Below are 15162 nucleotides of genomic sequence, written 5' to 3' on the forward strand. Positions count from 1 at the left end.
GCTAAATTAATTATTAATATTTGAAATTATATTTTTATATTTTATTATTATTACAACAATAATAAATTATAATAATGATTATAAAAAAACTCACAAAATAAGATCTATTATTTCTATGCCTTCTCTTATTTTTGAGTAATATGGTCCTATGTAAAAAGATGCTGACTTTATAATCACTTAATGAGATTTCTTGAAGTAATTTTAATATATTATTTTAATGGACAAACTTAGTTCCCTAGATAACATCGAAAACTATGTTCTAAAAATGTACAGACTATGTATCCCTTGACTGCGTTTCTTTTCATTTTAGGATGAAGGCATTTAATCAAGGAAGGAAAATTTCTCAGAGAGGACCCTGAAAGCACCACAGTTGCTTTGATTCTGCCAACTGACAGGTCAGCAGCTATGGCTCAGGACATCACAAAAACTCCCCACCACTTTTTCTGGATTTATTTTCTCTGCCTGGTTGAACTCTCTTGCCTTTTATTTCTTTGCTGCTTTGCTATGTGAACTATACTAAATCCTGGTTTCTCTTTCTGAGATTATGGCACTGCTGGAAAAGAGGTATATTTTTTTTTTTAAAAATAAGTTTTAAAATGTTATTGTCTATTTTTATGACCCACATGATTTACACTGACTGTCAAAATTTCTAAACTAAAGGACCATCAATTACAGCTTGTGCAGCATCCATTTCTATTCTCTGTGGAGCAGTTAGTGCTACTTGACGCCTACCTACATTTCCTTAAAGCTGGGTTGCTGAAATTTCTCAAAAATAATATGTCCAGGCTTGAAGATATATTTTTAAACTTTCTCTTCATCTAATTCACCCAGGCTCCTGGTCTGAAGCAGGTCCTACCAGATCTATTTTTGCTATATTTGTGCTACATTTCTCTTACATTAATTTTTCAAAAGGAAGCTTTAATGTGCCTCAAAACAAATCCAGAGTGCTCAAGGATAAGAGTGAAGATACTTTGAACTATTTTCATAATGTCATAGCCCTTAAGTTTGCATTGTCTTTACTGGAGCTTGAAAAGCTTATGACTATTCTCATATTTAAAAATATCATCACTCTTCTTTTAGTAAAATCCATTTTCTGCACACAGCATTTTTAAGAAAAAAAATACCAAAGAGCAAGTAAAATATAAACATAAGGGGTTTTTTTCTGCTAATCATTATGGTTCTCTCAGTATTAGTCTAGGTGGGATCAGGGAAGAGCCAAGTATTTATACACCTGCTTGGCCAAGAAGAAATCAATAACTATTCTGTTCTTGTCTCTCTCTAACGCTGGTGATGTTGTTCTTGCAAGATTATTTCTGGCTGTCATGTTTTTCCTACCACTTCTCTGGTTAGTTTGTGTTTGCACCTTTATTCTGTGCAGCAGGAGATCTCTACTGATTTAAGGAAAGTTTCTTCTCCAGATAATGATGGCTATTTCTTTATATTCTCTCATGTTTCTAGACAAGCATGTTTACAATTCTGCAACAATAAACATGACTTAAGGTCCTGTAACTCATCATCACTACACTCAAGCAGAGATCAGAAAAAGGAAAACCACAAGGTGAAAAATGCTGAAATACTATGTTACAACCTGAACAACAACCTAAAAATGTTGAATGAGCAGTGGAACCATTATTTTGTGCCATTTGCAGCAAATTTTGAGTTTATGATATACTGAGGTTTTCACTAGCTCTCCCTGTTTCAGGTCCTTGTTAACTCTGTAAAAATTGTATTCAGGCTGACACTATTTGCTGTCATTCTAGAGCTGATTTTGTTTTGAAGGACAAGCAAAATCTATTAATTTGGTCCTAATCAACTCATTTTCATCTTGGGAGTACATTGAAACTCGGCTATTTTTAGTTGTTGGGAGACAAGGAAGCATTCTGTCAGTCAGAAAAGTTCAAAGGAAGGCAATCTCCTTTCTTTTCTCAAGCAAATAAATTAATTAGTTACATACACAGTTACATACATTTTATCACTTGATAAAATAACTGAAGATATTTGTTCTGCTGTTTCTTTGTTACTTGCTACTGATGCTATACAGGTGGACCACCCTTGATATCCCAGGCCTCATGTGAAGCATTCCTGCAGACATTGTTGATGCCTATGAACAAGCTAATCAAGTACCAATAGAAGATTGCAGAGTTTCCAATAAACATCCAAATTACTTTGTACCTTTGTATCAACACATTGCCAGTTGCAAACATCTGTCTAAAAAAGAAACTTACACCTTAATATTTAGAAGAATGTGAATATAGAGCCTCTTAACACAATCCCTGAGATTAAAAAAATAATGTGGCAATTTCTATAATCTTTGGACTGGCAAAAATAGTATTCTCCGAAATGGATCCTATTTTTCAGAGATAGGAGGTGCATCGTTTTACCCTCACAGCACACTAAAATACATGATGAAACCTTGGGGAGCACAGCTGAGTCCCAGTAATTGTCTTCATTCAATGCATGCAAAAGGCAGATCTCACTATACACATTCTGCTAGACATGGTAACTTTAAGCTCACAAAAGACAACATCATTAAAGAGAATTTCAAACCAAAGGAGACTCCCTTGTTACTCTAGCCAACGCCTTGAAGTTTTCTTGGTGTTCTAGGATAGGATTACTAACAGTTTTAAAAATATTCAAGATGATAAATATTATCATGTAAACGGAGACACAATTGAAGAGGCTGTTATTGCAGTGGTAAGAATGCTTTTGTGCATTAACAATTCAACACCATAAAGCTCTGCGGGGCAAATAAAAAAGAGAATTAAATTTTTATACAGCATTAATTCTTTTCTCAGCTCCCTGGTGGGGTTGCTGAATAATTTTCAGAATCGTGTGTCTAAAACATCCTCAGTAACACAGACAGGATTTACAACAGCTGGTTAAGCCAAGGGATAAATTCGGTCTTTCCTAAGAAGTTCGGACAGAAGGCGTCATATGAAAAACAACCACAAGATGTCAGTCTTAATGAATTACAGTAAATTATTCTGATTGGCTCCTTTCTGATAAATAACTAGGCAGGGGGAAACTATTGCTCATTTTGAAATATTTGCGGGGAAAGTAATCTAGGAGTAATATTTCTAGTCCTAAACATATTAATGAAAATGAACGATCAGATCCAAATATAGCCCCTGTGCATATTTGTTTCTAGAAGATTTAACCCTTCTGCTAGGGACTCACTGGAAGGACATAGCAGGGATTTGTCCCTCCCCACTTGTCCTTTTCCACACATCTTCTCCATCAGAGATGGAATTTATGACTCTATAGACTTTGGGCTTTTTTTCTGTAAAGCTATTTTTATTTTTCTAATAGTCTTAACCATATTCTAATACCACAGGTCTGAATATTTGTAAGATAATAAGTCCACTTTCCATTTCCAGTCCAGGTTTAGAGACATCCAAGTGACAGGTATTGATCATTGTTCCTGGAATACTTTACAATCTCTTCCCTCATAGTTCACCATTTGAGCCCTGACAAAGGAGCTGTGCTCTACATCACTTTTTTTGAGGGACTCTTATTTACCTCTTGCTACTCACACCAACACTGGTCTTGCATCTGCTACCTGTTTGCTCACCAGGTTTACCATTAGCTACTGCCAGCAGTCACAACCTCCTGTTCTTGTTTCTGCTGGTTGCTCATACTGTGCTGCTTTGCTCTGCTCTGATCTCCAGCAAAACTGCTGTTTGCTTCTGTGCCTCTGCTCAACCCTTTATTTCTGCAGTCCATGCAATCTTTCAGTTGTGCTCAAAAAGTTTAAGTGATATCCAGGATCTGTAAAGAGACCTTGTGAAAAAAAGGCAATATTCCTGTAGGATCTTTCCCAGATTCTGAAAAAAATAGACAAAACACCAAGATATGCTTTGACCCAGATTTGCTTTTGCTTCCTTTACTATGAGATCCAATGACAAGCTACAGCATTTGCTTCCTCAGCAATCACAAATAGGTTACCCATAGCACAATTAAACCCCCTTTACAAATCATCCTGTAGCTGAAATATCCCAAGGCGCCACAACACTTACCAGGAAATCAAACTTTGAATCTTTGGTTCCTTCACTGGCTCACTGCAGACAGGCCATCTTATGGGATCCTCACAGAGGCTGTCAGCCTCCCCTGCACCTCACACCTCCAGCCTTACAAACCACTTAGCTGAAGTTGACCGACTCCTGGCATTCAGCTATTAACTGAAAGCAATTTTACTAAAGTTACTTTATTAAAATTTAATTCACCTTTTGTATATTCAGGTTTCATAATGCACTGTTTGATGGTCACAAGTGTCCCTGGGGGCATTTTCTTTTGCTTTCCAATGAGAGCAGGCATCCTGATATGCAGATTTAAGGTGTTGTGGGGCTTGGCTCTGGTTTTCTCTGTAGTAAGAAAATGACAAAGAGCAGAGACACCACTCTGCAACTGCCTAATACTAATCCCAAAACAGGACACACAAAATGCACTTATATACAGGGCAGGAAGGGAGATGATGGAGCCTCCAGTAGTCTGAACCTGCATTCTGTGGCTGAAAGACTCCTGCCATCTGGGGCAAGCATGGCTGCAAACATAGGTTATTGATGACTCGTGTTCTGCTGAGATCTGTTCTGAGATTTTTAAAATGAATGGGCTGTAGTAGGACGTTTCAAAATTTAGGAGGAGAAATGCTTTGGGATGTTAAAGCTTTTTCCTTATGCATAATTTATTATAACAGTATCCTTTACTTATAATAATCCTTCACAAATATTAAAAGTAAGAAGGTAAAGGATGAAAACCTGTTTTTTTTCTTGTTTCTCTCAACTTCTGTCTTGTAATTTGCCTGGAATCTTGTTTGGTTTTTGGTACATAATCGGATCATTACTGTGTACTTTCTGTTCTGGAAAGCAACTAGACATATTGGCCACTAACACAGTCAGAAGGGATGCAGAATCATAGACTCAGGAGATAACTTACATTGATTTAGTGCTCATCAATTATTTTATAATGAGTACCACTGGAGCGATGCAAAATGTCAACATGACAATAAAATTCCAGAACTTACCTAAAAATACATCCGACATAGATAATTTCTGCAGAAAGTCCAATGCTTCCAACAGAAAAAAATCAATTTTCAGATCAGTCAGATAACAATATTTATATTCTTTCAACACCTATAAACATAATCTATTAGAATTTTCCATTTAAAGATCTTGTTCAAGTCACAAGACTAAGTAGTGTAGCACCCCAGGTCTTACACTAGAAGCTCATCAAGCGCTTGGTTTCATAGGTATCTTTACATTAGTCAGTACAACCCTAGCTCAAGTTTCATTGAAGACAGCTAATAGAGTTACTGTATTCCATTAAAAGAGAGTTTTCTTTCCTTGCCTGATGCTTAGTCGCTTCTTAAATGTTATTCTCTTGTTCACCTCTTCTCAGTATGTGCTTTTCTAATTTTACAATTTTAAGACAAAGTTATTGTGCTGGTTCCAACTGGGGCAGAGTTAATTTTTTTCACTGTGGCTCTTACAGGGCTGTGTTTTGGATTTGTGCTAAACACAGAACAATACAGAAATGTTCCTGTAATTGCTGAGCAGGGCTTGCACAGAGCCAAAACATTTTCTGCTTTCCATACTGCCACGCTAGAAAAGAAGGTGGGGATGCATGGGAGACTGGGGGGAGACACAGCCAGGACAGGTGACCCAAAGGCAGACCATACTGACATCATGCTGAGTATATAAAGTGGAAGGAAGAAGGAGGAAGGGGAAATTTGAAGTGATGGCATTTGTCTTCCCAAGTCACTGTTAGGTGAGATGGGGCCCTCTTCTTCTGGAAATGGCTGAACATACCTGCCCATGGGAAGCAGTAAATTAGTTCTTTGTTTTTCTTTGCTTTTGTGCTTGCCTTTTGCTTTCCCTATTAAATTGTCTTTATCTCAACCCATGAGTTCTCTGGCTTTCACCCTTCCAATTCTCTCCCTGATCTCTCTGGTGGGGGAGTGAGCAAGTGCCTGTGTGGGGCTTGATTGCTGGCTGGGGTTAAACCATGCCTGTCATGCCAAACCATTTTGGCACCCAATGTGGGGTTCAAAGAGTTTGAGATAATGATAGATTTGATTGGGATGTGGCAGACTGAATTTACATCTGATAGCGCTGTTTAGCTAGTAATGGGCAGTCTCCTTTGCTTCCATGGGGCTTGTCTGTTTGACTGTATAGTGCTCATTACTGGCTGCTTTTCACTTGTGCTGCTTATCACCTCACTCTGTTGTGCCTGGGAACATTTTGATAACAGCCATGGCGATGCGCCTGGGCTGGCGGGTGGCCAGGCATTGCTGCTGTGTTCTGTGCTGCTGTACTGGGCAGGCTAGAACTCCAGTGTGAGCTTGAGTTGAAGGGTCTGTGATGGGTGAGTGAGTTCACAAGAGAGCAGGGATACACAAGTAGTCCCTGGAGGACCCCATGCTGGAGCAGGTGGATGCCTGTAGGAGGATGTGACGAGACCCTGTGAGAAGCCCATGCTGGAGCAGGTTTGCTAGTGGCACTTGTGACCCCACCGAGGACCAGGGATGGAGATTGTAATGTGATGTGCCTTTAAACTATTGTAAACTATGATTTGAGCTGTGTGTTTCAGGAATTACTGTAACTGGAACTACCCAACCTAAGCCTTACAAGGGAAGAAGGAGTAGAAGCCTTACCAGGAGAAGCCTTACAAGAGGCAGTTGCAGTGCAGCAGTGACCTGAGTTGGCTTTGGTGCCCACTAACTCCCCACATACACCACCTCTCCTATCCTGAGTGACCATAACAGATGGAGCCCAAAGTCATGGACTACATAAATTCAACAGATGTTTTGTGGACATTGTGTGGACAGGGGTGGTCCATAGGCTAAAGGAACAATATCTTTGTGTTATATCAAAGACTCGGAAGGGGAGTGGTGGTTAATGAGGTTGTATTGAATAGTGTGGGACCTGAGCATGATGTAAATGGTATGGAATATGCTGGTTTCAGCACCAGTAGAGTTAAATTTCTTCATAGTGGCTGGTATGGGGCTGTGTTTTGGATTTCTGCTGAACACAGGTTTGATAATATAGATGTTTTTGTTATTGCTGGGCATGGTTTGAACAGAACCAAGGCCTTTTCTGCTTTTCATGCTGCCACACTGGAAAGGAAGTTGTGGGGTGTATTGAAGACTGGGAGGAGACACAGCCAGGACAGGTGGCCATAGCTGACCAATGGGATATTCCAGACCCTATGACATCATGATCAAATATATAAAGTGATATTCCAGACCCTATGACATCATGATCAAATATATAAAGTGGAAGGAAGAAAGGAGAAGTGGGGGAGGACGTTTGGTGTGGTGGCATTTTTATCTTCTTAAGTCACAGTTACACGTGATGGGGCCCTGCTCTTCTGGAAATCTGCCTGCCCATGAGTAGCAATTAATTAGTTCCTTGCTTTTCTTTGTATGCTTGGCTTTTGCTTTCCCTATTAAACTGTCTTCATCTCAACCCACGAGTTCTCTGGCTTTCACCCTTCCAATTCTCTCCCCAGTCACACAGGTGCGGGAGTGAGCGAGCAGCTGCATGAGGCCTGATTGCTGACTTGGGTTACACCACGACAGTCATAGATTGATGTTTCTTTCAACATCAGTTTTAACCATTGACAGTGATGATGATAGATGATATATACCTTTCCCCATGGAAAGACACAAATTCACAATGCATTTCCTGCCCTGCATTCCTAAGATTGCCCATCACATCCCTTATCATCTATTCTGCCACTTTTATTTTAAAAACTTGCCCACCCATAACCACTACAGTCATCCACCTACTCTGCATCAGCTTCATCTCTTGGGACCTCCCAAACACACACACGCAAGAAACAAACCAACGCAGACTTGATGAGTATTACCAATCTTCTGTCTCATTTTTCTCCTTGCAGTAGAGCATTTTCCAGAGGGCAGGATGGGGCTAGGGAGCGTGCCTGAAGAGCCAGAAAAGCAAATGGGAATGTTGTGTACCTTAAGGTAAGGTGTCTTTTTAAAATCTTGTGGCAAGGGTACGGAAGGATAGGATTGAGGGTGTTATCCTGGGTTTAGCTTCCAAAAAAAAAAATTAACAAGATGATTTTCCAGATTTCTTTTTTGTGTGTGTGTTTTCCTGTATGCCATGAAACTAGTATTTGGATTTTGAAATTTTCATACTTCTCAGCATCTTTGTCGCTCACCTTTTTTCCTCCTGGATTTGGACATATGGCAAGGTTCCTGTGCAACAAGGGACCTGCTGAGGGGCAAAACTATAGCTGAGGAGTCTGTTTTACAGCATGTACCTCTGGGTGCTCCTGAACCTTGTGGCCTCCCTTGTCCTCCTTGCTGCATGGAACTGATCACTTGGGTTTGCAGCTGCACCTGGCCTGAGGGATTCTGGATCCAGAAAAAAGATGCAGTTTAGTTTGGGAATATATCTTGTAGGTAGCCCTTTGTTTGGTACCATGGCTTGGGAACATGGGCCAGGAGATAGTTAAACAAACATCAGTTCTGAAGGGTGATTTGACATGAACATTTGTGAGAGAAATGTGCATATGTCAAATATGCACACAAGTAGAACACAAGTATATAGTGATAATAAATAACAACACTATTACTTTTTCTTATTATAGTATTTCTTTCTTTCTTGTAATATTTATTATTTTTCACAAAGTTTGTCATTGGTTTGTGCCTGTTGCCAAAGAATTCAGCTCTATAATTGAGAGCAATTTTGTAAGTGAAGAGTTAATAATCTAAAGCAAATATACAGTTGGGAAAAATAACTGCACAGAATACCCAGCCTTGTCACACTTGCTTATATCATCATCTGCATAATTTCCTTGGAGCAAGAAGGGGGTGTGAAGCCTGGGAAGAAAGGAATGGATATGCAGGACAAGAAGCAGAATGGTTTACATCACTCTGAGCTATTATCTTAGGCTGTTACTCATTTCCCTCCCTGAGCATTTTGGGGCCACCTCAAAGAAATCAGTGAGATGAATTGTCTATTTTGTATGCTTTGGACAAACCCTCCATAATTATAGCTCAGCTTTTCTGAAGACAATGTATGAATAAAAATATTAACTTATGGAAAATGAAGCCATGATAAAAACAGCTATTACAAAGTGTTAGAAAACATAGCCATATGTGGCACGCAGCCACTGACTGTTGGGTGAAGTTTACTCGTACGTTGGTTCTTTGTAACTTGAGTTACAGAAGGGAGGGAAAGTGACACCCTCCAGCACTCTGCTGCCTGTAACATGCCTGGGGTGCCAGAGAGGGCAACTGTCAGCACAGAGCAAAGGCACCATACTCATGGTGTTGGTGGCCATGTGGGACAAGCAGACGGAAATGCACAGGCAACAGCAGCAGCAGAAGGCTGCAGGGAGATAGGTACTACAGAAGAGTTTCATTTATTGCCAGCATCTTCCAGGGGCTGGAACGAGTTTCCCATGAACGAGACCCAATTAGCAGAGCCCCCTGTTCAGGCTGCCCATCCTGGATTAATTGTAGGGCTGCATGGAGCACCAAGATGATGCGCTATGGAGCTCACCCAGGTATACAAAACAGAAACCTAGAGTTTTAAAACTTTTGTGTTTATATGCAAGGATGTTTAGGCCATGAGGTCAAGAGACTTCTGAGCTGTCACATAAAAGTTGTTAAGACAGCCTAGCACCCACAGACTGTGCTTGGCTTCTATCTCCCTTGGCAAGTTTCACAGCTGACACAACTTAAATTAGGGTGTTCTAGAATAAGACATGCCAGATCTCACATTAACGATATACTCTATTACCTACACATAAAAATATAGAATATGACAGACCACTGGGATGTTTCCAGTTCTTGCAATGACCTAGTTTCTGACTCTTCACAAAAGCAGACAATAGCTATTTTAACCTGAAACTTTGATTTTTGTACTGCATCTAAATAATTAATCAAGGAACAAAATCATTATCTAAACATATTAATCTACAAAATTACACTCAGCTATATATATATATATATATACAAGAGAAATATTATATTTTTGTCTCTGTCTTTTAAAAAAATACCATCAAAAAGACTGGAACAGGGGTTGAATAACATTTTTGGCCAGTTTTCTATATATAGATAGGGCATCAGATTCTCTGTGAATATGGGAATCAAAATCCAACCATAAAGGAATTAATATTGATCTACTTACATACTAATTATACCCTTATGTAATATTTAAATAAAGTTTTGGGGAGTTATCTATCCCCATGCAAGGCCTGATTTATATATGTGTATGTATGTTAAAAATTATTTAACCTGTTTTTAAGCAAATCAGTTTCTGGATATGCTAACTCTGCAGAACTTGTGTGCTCCAAAGGTTTAATGTCCGTATCTAATCCTGATTATTCCTAATCTTAAATAAGAGAAAATCCTCTACTCCCCTCTGCAACACCTGATCTCGGTTCCTGGATTATGTTATAAATACTTAATTGCTTATTAACATGAATCATCTCCTTTTTTAAATGCATATTTTACATAAGTAGGACCTCAGCAGTGCTCATTCTTAAGCATCACTCTCTTACGCTGTTATGTCTCTTAAGTATTCTAGGTATACTGTAGAAGAAAAGAGCTGGACTCATCTAATTTTTGAATACTTTTCTTCTGCTCCAAATACAGCACAAATGCACAGGGAAGCAACGTCAGAGATTTGAGAGGACTTGCACCCACTCAGCACGTACACCACAGTGCTGATCCTATCCACCCCGTGCTTCTCTCTCTACAAGTGAACCTGTGCCTAGGACTGCTGCTGGTCATTGGAACTGAAGTGTCTGTTCTGCTAAATTGTTAAAGGAGTCCCTGGAAAAGTCTCACCCAGGCATACCTCTCCCAAGCAATTCCTAGTCATAGCTAAGGAGCTGTCCAAGGCCAGGAACCATTTCCAATAGGGCATGCATATGACCACTCTCATTTAGAAACAAGGGCCATTACTGGCTGTTGTGTCAGTTAACTAGTTTGTTAATTAGTTGACTCATAAGCCAATTCCTTCATGGATTAAATATGAGTTCATTTTATTTTGAAGAGCTGGTGATGGCTCCTAGCAGATGTTCCATGCTAGGTATGGTAGCAGGAATGTCAAGCCTCCCACAGGGTGTTATCTCCATGCAGGCACCATTTCTTTCATGGTATTCACATGGAAGAATGATCCATCTTTCTTAGTAAATCACTGGAGGAGAAAGAACAAATAGAAAATGCCATTGCACCACTGAACACTCTAGGCAGTTCTTTCTCCTCACCCAGCCCAGGAAAAGTGAAAAAGTATGTCAGAGAAAGTCAAAGTTATGAAACTGCTCCTGAGGAGTTTCTAAACATCCAAAGACCAAGCTGGGAGTGAAGAAGATTGTATAATAGATCTCTGCAAAGTCAGGGATAGCACAGAAAAGGTGCACACCAAGTGATTAGGAGCATCAGTGAAATTTTCAATATGAACAACAGGAAGGATTACTACAGACAGCATAAAGGAAATCAGAATCAGAGACACAGCACACTGTAGTATCCCAAAGTATAAATGAGTTAGAAGAGCAGTTTAACCAGTTCCTAGGAAGAAAATTCACCAAAGGCTGTTAAACACCAAGTCCTGGATACAACTTTGTCTCTAAAATGCCAGTAGACCAGGAGAATATACCAAGTGTCACTATATGTTTTACATTTGCTTTAGCAAATCACATTGATCATTGCTTGAGACTGGGATGCTGGGCTTTGCATACAAATTACTAAAATCTTTCTTATTTTTGTCCAGTCTATAATATAATCATCCTAGTAAATTAGTGTTCATTAACTAGAGTTTAAGCATTAGTGAAAACCCAAACTGGTCTTATCTAAAAAATCCACTTTGGTTTGTATCTTTGACCTATTTAAAGTGAAATAACTTGGAGGAAGAATGAAAACCACTGCTCAGATACTGTCCTGCCAGGTATCCAAGATGTTCAATTGAACATGTGCTTAGGGATAGTTTTAAAAGAACAATGTTTCCATACCTGTTGTTAAACGGATATAATATCATTACTGTAACTCAGAGCCGGATTAACTTTAGATATACAAGAATAGCTTCAGCAGCTATGTGAGCAAGGTGAGTTTTGACTCTGGAGCTTAGTGTCTCACAGGAAGAAGAGGTACGCTAATAAATTCTCTACTCACGACCATGTCTCAGAAATTAATAAAGTCAGGCCAACTAAGCTCATGATTCTCTTCAGCAACAACACTGAAAAAGGTTGACATTATGTAGCTCTGGACCAAATTTCTGCTAAATGAGACCCTTAGTAAGTGAATTATGGAAAAATGGGCATCAATATAGCAAGTTCTAGGTACATGAAGTCACACAAATTTTACTTAATATCTTGACAGATCTTTAAGCTGAGCTGTGAGGAAATAAAATTGCCCTGTCTTGTTCCATCTGTTCATCATCTTCTTTTTTCTTCATATTTTTCCTTCCCTCCTTCAAACTCTGGCAAAGTAGATATGTTTTTGGGCCTGACCAAAAAAAAACACTACACAATGAATAGCTATACATGTGAAAGGTGTGATTTTAGCTTCTTAAGCTCCTAAGAATTTGGCAAATGATCTTGTGCAGATCTGTATTTTTTACATATCTTTGTAGGATATAAGTTTAAATTAATATTGCTGTCAACACAACCACAGACTTAGTTAAAGGTCTACACCAGCTCTTGGCCAGCTAGGATTTATGGCTTCAACTTTCTTTTGAAAGAATAAGTATAATTACTGATCCCTCAGCCCACAATGGGGCATCCTGGTATACTGCATTACAATGTATACTAGTAAAAGATACCTTGATGGAAAAAGTAATCTAGTTAAAGGGAAAAAGAGCATCACAAGTATACTCCTATGAAATTTTGATTTCCAAATATCACATTAAACCTGTCCTTAGAAGGCTGGAAGCTAGTCTTGCAGTTTATTCCATCCTTGAGCTCATTTATATATTTATACCTTAAATAATCATATTAGAAATGTATGTGTGTGCCAAATTATGTGTGTGCTGGTGCTGAGGACAATGCAATTTACCATCAGTGAGATGGGAGTGCTGGCTGATTCAGAGATCAGTGGAAAACAGTGCAACTGTATTCACTGCCTGAGAGGAAAACTAACAGAGATCCAAAAGGGCAGCAAGATGAGCACTGTCTTGCAAAAGTGCAGACTTCTGAGTATATTGCCTTGACATCCTAAAAACCTTGAATTTTCTATTTCTTTGCATCTCCCTTGAGCACATGCTGTTTCCTCCTCCATTCATCATAAATCAGTAGCCATCACTACAGGCTTGTGATGAACTCAACAGCACAGCTGAATCCTCCCAAACATACAGTCAGAAAACAGCTGTCTTTGTATAGTTTTTCATGTTCTTTGTGTACCTCAAAGACCAAAGTAAGAAGCTTTCCAAGTGGTGCCTTGTAGACATATGAGTTTATTGGAAGGGGATTGAGGTGAGACACAATTCAGCTGAGGAGGAAAAAACATCCTATTCTTGGTATATATTATGTGTTTTTCATCATTTCCCTGCGTAAGTCCAGCTAATTGATAGGTTTAAGTACAGAGATAATAACACAGGTCAATTTATTTTTTTTTGTCCGATCTTTTTTAACTTGATTTTCATCCAGTTCCATTAACAAAAGTTTAACTGACCTACTGCACAAGCCTAGTTTCTGATGCAAAGCAGGGAAAGATGCAAGCAGAAGAATTGGGTGTTTTGATGGTGTGAATTTGAAAGTGACATTCCACACCAAATGAAAAAAAAATAATAAATTTCACCAAATCGCCAACCTTCTCTTCTAAAGTTCAAAAAAAATTAGGGGAGGGTTTTGGGGTTTTTTTTATGCTTTTTATGAAGGGGAGCTGATGACCAGTTCCAATAGTATGCAAAAATGTTGTGCTGTAGAAAGGACAAGAAAGCAATTTCACAGTTAGGAAACATTGTGTATCACCAATTCCTTTCCTGTTGACATTGACAATTTGGTAGTTATAAAACCTAATTCTTGTAGTATTTTATGGATAGGTGGAACAGTATGGATATTTATTAGGCAACAGCAGGACCAAAAAATTCTTTAACACCCCTTTTGAAGAAAAAAGAATTGAAGTTCACTTTGATCAGTGTAATAAATGGAATGTGGTCTTTAGAGCGAAGGGCTGATGGCGTTTTATACTCTCGATCATCCTCTTTTCTGGAAGCCTGCTCTATCTCTGTCTTTCTTTGACAGAGAAAGTGGAGTCCCCAGCCCTTCCTTAGTTCAGCCAGAGTGCTGAGTTGTCCAAGGGTTGAGGTCTAGTGGTACTCTAAAGGTCAGGACATAATCTGCAATGTAGGTCACATTTGCCACATGAAGTCAGCAGAACTTTGCTCCATGAAAGTTTGCCTCTAACTACTTTGTTGTCTTTCATACACACAGTAAAGATGTATGTCCCAAGTTTCATTTACTTCATGCTTTATTATGATTTTGTTTGAGGTTCCAAAAGGTCAGAAGAATTGGTCTGCTGCTAGATCTCTTCTGCTTAGATAAAGTTTTTTTGGATGGAATTAATTTATTAGTAGCCTCTATGTAGTTTGCATATTGCATAGTGGCCTGATGGTTTTTCAAAGAACAGACTTATTTGCTTATTACCAGTGAAAGCTGGTAGGAGTGTCCAGGTTCATTTAAAACAAAATATAAGTAGGAAGGGGATAAAAGAGTATTTAATTTCTTCAAAGTATACTGAAGGATGGCTCATCACTTGCTTTGCTGAGTCCTGAGGCAGACATACTGGAATGTGGAGAGAATAGCAGCATTGTTCAATGGAGTCTCTCAAGAGAAGGGACAATGAGCTTTATACAAAATTTGGATGATGTCAGGAGTGCCTTGGAATGGGGGAGCAAAGGGAAACTGAAGAGCAGCTTCATTTACAGGAATTTTATTTGCTACCAGTCTACTTTCTTCTGTGTCAACAGGGATTCAGCAGGAGCATTCATGCAGGAGACAGCAGGTGACAGGACAGCCAGCTCTGGGAGGGGGCAGTGCTGCCACATCTCTGACTGACATTCCACATACCGCTTCCCTGAACTCAATTTGTGGTGATGAAGCCATTTGTTAGCAAGATGTCAGTTCCTGTCTCCCATCAGTCTATTTGTTAAAATCATTAAAACGAAACCAAAACACAACTTTCTGATTCTT

General features: G+C 39.1%; 1 long non-coding RNA gene across 2 annotated transcripts; it reads left to right on the top strand.

Moving 5' to 3' along the window:
• The first annotated feature begins 310 nt into the window (after positions 1–310).
• Positions 311–15022, top strand: LOC111927103 (uncharacterized). 2 transcript variants are annotated; one of them, XR_015283064.1, is made up of 3 exons: positions 311–395; positions 7897–7981; positions 14940–15022. It is a non-coding gene; the product is annotated as an uncharacterized LOC111927103 (long non-coding RNA). The 2 variants fall into 2 exon arrangements; XR_002863375.2 differs by lacking the exon at positions 311–395 and adding an exon at positions 6439–6529.
• Positions 15023–15162: the final 140 nt, after the last annotated feature.

This window comes from Cyanistes caeruleus, chromosome 2 (assembly GCF_971803275.1).
Source record: "Cyanistes caeruleus chromosome 2, bCyaCae1.hap1.1, whole genome shotgun sequence".
NCBI classification, from domain to species: domain Eukaryota; kingdom Metazoa; phylum Chordata; class Aves; order Passeriformes; family Paridae; genus Cyanistes; species Cyanistes caeruleus.